Source organism: Ictidomys tridecemlineatus, unplaced genomic scaffold (assembly GCF_052094955.1).
Source record: "Ictidomys tridecemlineatus isolate mIctTri1 unplaced genomic scaffold, mIctTri1.hap1 Scaffold_102, whole genome shotgun sequence".
Lineage (NCBI taxonomy): Eukaryota > Metazoa > Chordata > Mammalia > Rodentia > Sciuridae > Ictidomys > Ictidomys tridecemlineatus.
In genome coordinates, this window is record NW_027520983.1 from 623254 (window position 1) to 631235 (window position 7982).

Consider the following 7982-nt stretch of genomic DNA (forward strand, 5'->3'; position numbering starts at 1 on the left):
GCGCAGCCAATCACACGCGGAGGCCGGACTGCCCCTCCCGCCCCCCGCGAGCCCCTTAAACCTTGGCACGCCGGGAGCTCGAGGCCAGGGCTGCCTGGGGACCTAGGAGGGGCCGGCGCGGGCTCCAGCCTTGGGCTTCGGGGTGCAGAGTCCAGACCCGCCGAGACTGGCTTTGAGGGCAGGAGGAGTCGGGGAGAGGCTGTGTGGTGTCCGGTGCCGGGCGCAGGAGTCTTGGCGACCTTTGTCTCCTGCCTGGCGCCTGCACTGGAGTATGACCCAGGGCTCTGCAGCTGCGTGTGTGTGTGTGTGTGTGTGTGTGTGTGTGTGTGTGTGTGTGTGTGTGTGAGAGAGAGAGAGAGAGAGAGAGAGAGAGAGAGAGAGAGAGAAGGGGGGGAAGGGATGGATTCTGCATGCCTGTGTAGACAGACTCTTGCTAAATTATTAAAGCTGGCCATGAACTTGTGATGCTTCTGCCTCAGCCTCTTCAGGTGTGTACCATCAGGCCTTGTTGAAAAACTGCTAGCTTTTTTTTTTTTTTTTTTTTTTTTTTTAGTACTGAGGATTAAACTCGGGGGCACTCAACCGCCGGGCCCCATCCCCAGCCGTATTTTATATTTTATTTAGAGACAGGGTCTCACTGAGTGGCTTAGTGCCTTGCTTTTGCTGAGGTTGGCTTTGAACTCAATCCTCCTGCCTCAGCCTCCCATGATACTGGGATTATTGGCGTGTACCCCTGTGCCTGGCCAAACTTATATCTCACTTTTTCTATATAGCAGGAAGAGAATGTAGAATGTTGGCAATTTTGAGGGCATATAAGTGATTATTTGGGTAATGAATAGTTACAGAATTGTGTGTGTGTGTGTGTGTGTGTGTGTGTGTGTGTGTATGTACATGTGCTGGGGATGGAACCCAGTAGGTCTGACCACTGGGCTACATCCTCTTTAGAATCTGAATGAGCCCCAGGGACAAACACTATCTTGTAAGGGACATCTGTCCAGGGGCAGCGACCTCCAGCCTTCTTTCCTGAGATAGATAAGGGGATTTTAAGGTGGGGGTGGAGGAGGCCCCAATCCCTTTTGCAGCCTCCTCTTCGCATAGATCAGGGAAATCCCAGTGCTTGGGTGGGCAGAAGCCACCAGCTTTCTCCTAGGTCATGAGCCCGACACACCCCAAACCCCACAGTGTTTTGGAGGCACCTTCTCTGAGTCCAGCAAGCCCCAGAGGTAAGCCCTCCTGCAGGACTGCTTCTGTGACTCTTGCAGAAAGCCACGCCTCATCCTGGGGCGGATGTCACATCTGGGATGTGACCATGCCTGGGCCACCCTGGCCATCAGCTGCCCTGGGTGACAGGTGTGTGCTGTTGGTGGCTTCTTTTCCTTCTGTTTAGAAGCGGACCACAGCTGATATGACATCTGACACTAGAGCCCTGCGTCTTGCTGGTCTTGATTGATGTTGCCTAATGCAGACTGGAGAGCGGCCAGGGGGCTCTGCACTCACCAGGTGCTTTGAGCAGAGGAGCACCCCAAAGAGGAAACCCATGACCTCCACAAGAGGCTTTGCAGAGATCCAGGAAACCCAAGGGTCTTCCTCTTTGCTCAACCCTTTCAAGTCTCTCTCTGCAAGCTTTGGTTTTGACCGACCGCTAGACTCCTGCATCCAGCCACCACTCATTGATCCACTCTCAACCATGCAGACTGCCTCAAATAGTCATTTGCCTACACTCATAAAAATCAGTTTGTCTCCTTGTGTTTTAGAATTAAAATGTGGTCACTCCCTGGATCCTGAATTTGACCTTAATATAAACTACAATTTGGGACCATCTTGAGGATGCCGATCACTTGGTTCACAATTTACATTTGTTGGAAAAAAATCTGCAAGTTTGTGCATTCCCATTACCACTTAATGTGAGTGTTAAGTTCAGGTTTACTCCATTCTGTGTACCCTATTCACCCAAAGGGGAAAACCTCTCCCGTAATGGCGAAAATTTATTTTGAAGGTTACAGGGACTGTGATTTACCACTTCAACTGCATTTTTTCTGAAGCTTCTCTCTCCAACAAATCCATTCCAGTTAAAACAGCCATCAGCAGTTATGCAGTAAATGAGGGCAGAGGCAAGACCTGAACCCAGGACTTCTGAACCGAGGACTTCCGTCTCTAGAGCCCATGTGCTGATTCCCTAGAACATTTCAATTCTTTTTTCCTTTTGGAGACGTACTGAGGACTAAATCCTGGGGTGCTTTACCATTAAGCCACATCCCCAATCCTTTTTACTTTTATATTTTTGAGACAGGGGCTCACCAAGTTGCTGAGGCTAGCCTGGAACTTGCGATCCTCCTGCCTCAGCCTCCTGAGTGGCTGGGATTACAGGCGTGTGCCACATCAGACTAGAGCACTTCTAATAGTGAGAAGATGTGCTTCCTGCCGTGGAGAGGCCCATCTGTGTCCCATCTCACTCCTGATTAGTCAATGACATAACCTTCTGCTGGACAGCTATGTATAACCAAAGACAGATTGGCGCTGCCGTCCAGGCTCCTGCTGCCTCATGCCATCCCTGCGATCCTTCATTTTTCACAGAACCAGCAGCCAAGACCAGGCCCAGCCCGGCCCCAGGCACTGCCCAGTGTGTCCGTTCCCAAGCAGGTCCCAACAGAACGAACGGGCAGATGTTCACTACTGGGAAACACGAAAACAGCAGACAGATGTAGCTCCACTCGCAAGACCCTGGGGTTATTCCAGCCCCCCCAGTTTAAAAATAAATAAAAGCAGAAGAGAGCAAATGCCAAGGAGCTTGCATTGTTCAGCCTGGAAATGGAAACTAGGACCAGGGGTGTGGCCTAGGGGCAGAGTTCCCACCCAGCAGGTGTGAGGCCTTGGATTTGAGCCCCAGCCCTTCAAAAGGAAACCAACATTGGCACAGACAAATTAGAATAGAACCAGCAAATAGCAGAGGAGGGCTCTGGGCTGCAGGTTTAGCTCAGGTCCAGACCTGCCTAGCATGCAGGAGGGCGGGATCCATCTCCAGCACCTCCCCCTGCTGGCCCACAAGGTGGTGCAGGGTCTGAGTATTTCTAACCATTGGAAGTGAGTGGGGGAGGGAGGGACTGGCCTCCAATGATCAGCAATGAGCTTGCGTTCTGTAAGAGCACCCTTAGCCTTGGGTGGCAAGGCATCAGGGTCCCTGGGCCCAGAGTTAGAAGTCCACCTGGACTGGGGGCAGAGTCCTGGACTCTGCACTCGGGTCACCCAGATTGCTTTGAACCCTGGGCTTCTTCAGAGAAATTGACTACAGATGTGTTCTGGGGTGTTCCCAGCCTTGGAGAGGATGGAGAGTCAGGCTCCTGATGACCCGGTGACCCAGTGAGCTCCTAGCACGTGCCAAGTACTTTCCATACAGTTTTCAAATCTCCATGCCAGACTGGACCGACTGGTCATTCTTGGCTCAGAGACACTGGTGTTCACAAGAGAAGCCATGTGCCCAGTGAGACCCAGACTAAGAGCTCTGGGTGGGATGGGCAGGAAGATTTTCAGCGGTCCCCTGGTATCCACAGGATATTAATTTTTTTTTTCTTTTTTGGTACTGGGGATTGAACCCAGGGAGTCTCTACCACAGAGCCACACCCCTAGCCCTTTTGCTTTTATTGGGAGACTGGGTCTGCCTAATTGCTGAGGCTGTCCTTGAACTTGAGATACTCCTGTGTCGGCCTCCTGGGTCACTGGGATTACAGGCGTGTGCCACCACACTCAGCCCTCCCTTTATCTTTTAATTTTGAGCCTGATATAAGAGGTTGAGCCTGGTATAAGGGACTGAGCCGGGCACTTTACCACTGAGCTACAGCCCTGCTCCGAGGAATAGAATACGCAGGAGGATGTCACCCTGGGCCCTGGGGAGGAGCCTAACACACCTGGCAGGCTGGGCTTCCTGCCCCTTGGGAGCCACTGTCATGTAGGAAGCTCAGCCCTCCTGAGACCACCAGGCTGAGAAGGAGGCCCTGAAGGGCATCAGGCCACACACAGAAGAGGACCAGAGGGCGCTGAGGTACATACCAGCCACTCAGGAGGCTGAGGCAGGAGGAACACAGGTTGGAGGTCAGCCTTAGCAACTTAGCAAAACCCTGTCTCAAAAAATAAATAAATAAACAAGGACTGGGGAAGCAGCTCAGCCATAAAGCACCCCTGGGTTCACCTCATACCAAAAAGAGACCTCCTGAGGGGAGGTCCTACTCATGGGAGCAGAGACGTTGTTCCTGATGTGCCTCTCAAATTCCCGAGCCAGGAACACTGAGCAACGGTTCCAGATCTACATGGCCCAGCTCAGGTGTGTCCTACGGCCCTGGACAGCTGGAACATCCCAAGTCGTAATCTAAGCCAAAGTCCCATCTTGGCCTCAAAGAACTGGTGGGGCTGGGGCGGTGTCTAGGAGGTACAGATGCAGAGTGCTCACCCAGCCCTGCGAGGCCCTGGGCTTTGGTCCCAGTTCTACAAAAATCCATAAAACAAAACCAGGCGCCAGGTGGATCTTAACAACTGGATCCCACACTTCCTGCTGAGAAGCCTCCAATCCCTCTAGGTGTTTCCGTTACTCTTGGAACAAATCCGAGCCCTTTCCCATGGCCTCTGAGGCCTTGCAGAGAGACCTGTCACCTCTCAATGCACCGCCCAGGGACAAAAGTAGCTCCAGAATATGCCAGGCCTTTCTTGCCCGGGGCTCTTCTCCTTCCCGCCAGCCTTGCCTGGAGAGGGTGGGTCAATTACCAGGTTGAGATGACTTCCTAGGTCCACTAGAACCTCCTGCCTGACCCTGGGCTTTTCTTTTTTCTGTCCTAGTTCCTGAGCCGGTTATGACCACCTCTGGCCCCAGCTCTGGGAACACAGCAGGTGCCGAAATCCAGGTGCCTGGGCCTCAGCAGATGCTCACTGAGAGAATGCAGCTGCGCTGATAGGGACTCTCAGTGTGCTCCTGAGAGGCAGGGGCTGGTGTGGGTGGAGGGGAGACAAGGTAAAGGGTATTTCCAGGGCATCCGCTCAGCAAACTGGCTTAAGAAGATTATTAACAAATATAAGCTGGGGCCTGAAGCCAGAGAGCAGCTTTGACCACCAGCCCTCGGAAGGCCGATTTTTCATGTCTGAAGCCGCAGAGGGTGAAAGGAGATTTGGGAGCAAGAAATGGGGGTAAAAGCATGGATCCCTATCATCATGGCTGCCATCACCTAGAGTCTTTCAGTGTCAGGGTTCTTCCTACAGGGGCATTTCCCAGGCAACGCTGAGCCCCAGACAGCACCAGGGCCCTTTATCCTAAAAAAGCATCGTCTAAGGAACAGTGACATTTTAAAGAATGTTAGATAACAGTCAGGCATGGTGGTACATGCCTGTAATCCTAGAAACTGGGGAGGGTGAAGCAGGAGGATTGCAGGTTGGAGGCCGGCCTCAACACTTGAATTGAGCAAGACCACAGCAATGTGTTAAGACCTTGTTTAAAAATAAAAAATAAAAATGACTGGGGATAAAGCTCAGTGGTAAAGGGCCTCTGGGTTAAATCCTTCATACAAATAAAAGTGGGTCAGATAACAGTTTTCAGTGGTGGCTCTTTTGGACTAATTTATGCTCTAGGCCCTAACACACTAGACTGAAAATCAAAATGTAGTAACCCATACTATACTCAAACAAAAATTAAGCTGATATAGGATCTTTGTAGGAATCAGGATAGAAAGAAGACAAAACTTGAATTCCCAAAGAGTCCATTTCAATGGCATGACAAGTTTTTTTTTTTTTTTTTTTAAAGATGGACACAACACAATGCCTTTATTTATTTATTTATTTATTTTATGTGGTGCTGAGAATCGAACCCGGGTCCTGCTGGGTGCAAAGCGGGCGCTCTACCTCTGAGACACAATTCTAGCCCCACATGACAAGTTTTAATCCTTATCTTTTTTGTGCAATCAAAAATTTAATGAGAGGGATGTGGATGTTGCTTTGTGGAACAGTGCTTGCCTGGCATGCATGAAACCGTGGGTTCAATCCCTGCTTAAAAAAGAAAAATTACTAAAAAAATACTATTTTTTAAAAATGTGTACTGTAGATGGATCCCAGCAGTGCTTTACCACTGAGCCACATACCCAGCTCTTTTTATTTATAATTTATTTATTTATTTATTAAAATAAATGACACAGGCTTTGTGCCACCTGAGTCTTTTTTTTAATATTTATTTTTTAGTTTTTCAGCGGACACAACATCTTTGTTTGTATGTGGTGCTGAGGATCGAACCCGGGCCGCACCCATGCCAGGGGAGCGTGCTACCGCTTGAGCCACATCCCCAGCCCTCTTTTTATTTTTTATTTTGAGACAGGGTCTCACTAATTTTCCCAGGCTGGCCTTGAACCTGCTATCCTCCTGCCTCAGCCTCCCAAATTGCTGGGATTATAGGCTTGTGCCACTGTGCCAGACCAGCAAACTACTCTTTTTACTATTTTTTACTATTTACTTATTTTAACTAGATTAACTTCTTGCTTCATGAAGCTCCATAGGATGGAAGAAAACTAAGTCCAGTATTTAAAATATGTTTCACTTGATTCTAGATGTAAAAATAATTTAAAATTTAAAAGAATTTCTGAAAAATCAGTCTGTTTAGAATCATAAAAAATTGAACATATGTATATGGAACACATTTAAATGAGCATGTAAATAATTAAATTATTATTAAGTTTAATTTTTTTTTTCTTTTGGATACTAAGGATTGAGCTCAGGGGCACTCGACCACTGAGCCACATCCCCAGTCCTGTTTTGTATTTTATTAGAGACAGGGTCTTACTGAGTTGTTTAGTGCTAAATTGCTGAGGCTGGCTTTGAACTTGCGTTCTTCCAGAATGCTAGGCAAGCATTCTAGAACTGAGCCACACCCCGGGTCCACCTCCCTGTCTGTACCTGTGTTTTGGGGACTGTGATTGGCCCTCTCCCAGCCCATTTCTTGAGGAGAATTCCCATTTTAAGCTTCCCTCCTTTGTGAATGGTGGTCAGAGGATAGGGGAATTTTTTTTTTATTTCTCATTTATTTCTGGATATCTCTTTTTCTTTCTTTTTTTGGTGATTCTGGGGGTTGAATCCAGCACCTTCAGTATGCTAGGCAGGCGCTCTACCGCTGAGCTGCATCCCGTGCCCTGTGGTACCTTGGTTTATAAAAGAACGAAATTTCGGTATTGCCAAATGTGTTTATCTTCTTTATGTTTTTCTTTTTGTGGTTTTTAAAAGGTGGCTTTGCTGGTATGAGGTTGTGGCTCAGTGGTACAGCGCTTGCCTAGCTCATGTGAGGCTCTGGGTTCCATCCTCAGCACCACATGAAAGAAATAAAGAGGAACTGGGGTTGTGGCTCAGGGGTGGAGCACTCGCCTAGCATGTGCAAGGCCCGGGTTCAATTCTCAGCACCATATAAAAATAAAAAAATTAAAAATAAAGGTATTTTATTTAAAAAAAGAAAAAGAAATACAGGTATTGTGTGTCCAATTACAGTAACAATAAATGCTAAATAAAGGTGGCTTTGCTAATCCAAAGTTATAAACAGATTGTTATATTTTATCTAATACATTTATAATTTTAGTCTGTTTAGGTTTCTAATGCATAGAGAACTTACTGATGTACACAGTAGGAAGGAATTCCATCTAAATTCATTTTTTCTCAAATGAATCCCCCAACACCATTTATTAAATGGTTCATTTCTCCACTCACGAAGAGCTTCCTCTATCTTACACTAATTCCTATATATGTGCAGGGTTGTCTCTGGCTTCTGGTCTATTCCAGTTTGGTACCTGTTCCTAACCTACAGCAGCTCTCATTTACCATTGCTTTATAAATATTTACATATGGAATATAGCTCCTTTGTTGTTTCAAATTTTTTTTTTCAGAATTGTCCTGATTGTGCTTTTTCCCTTTCATGTGAAGCAGCTCGTCAAATTCTATGCAAAATGATCTTGGGGTTTTGGCTGAGAGTACGC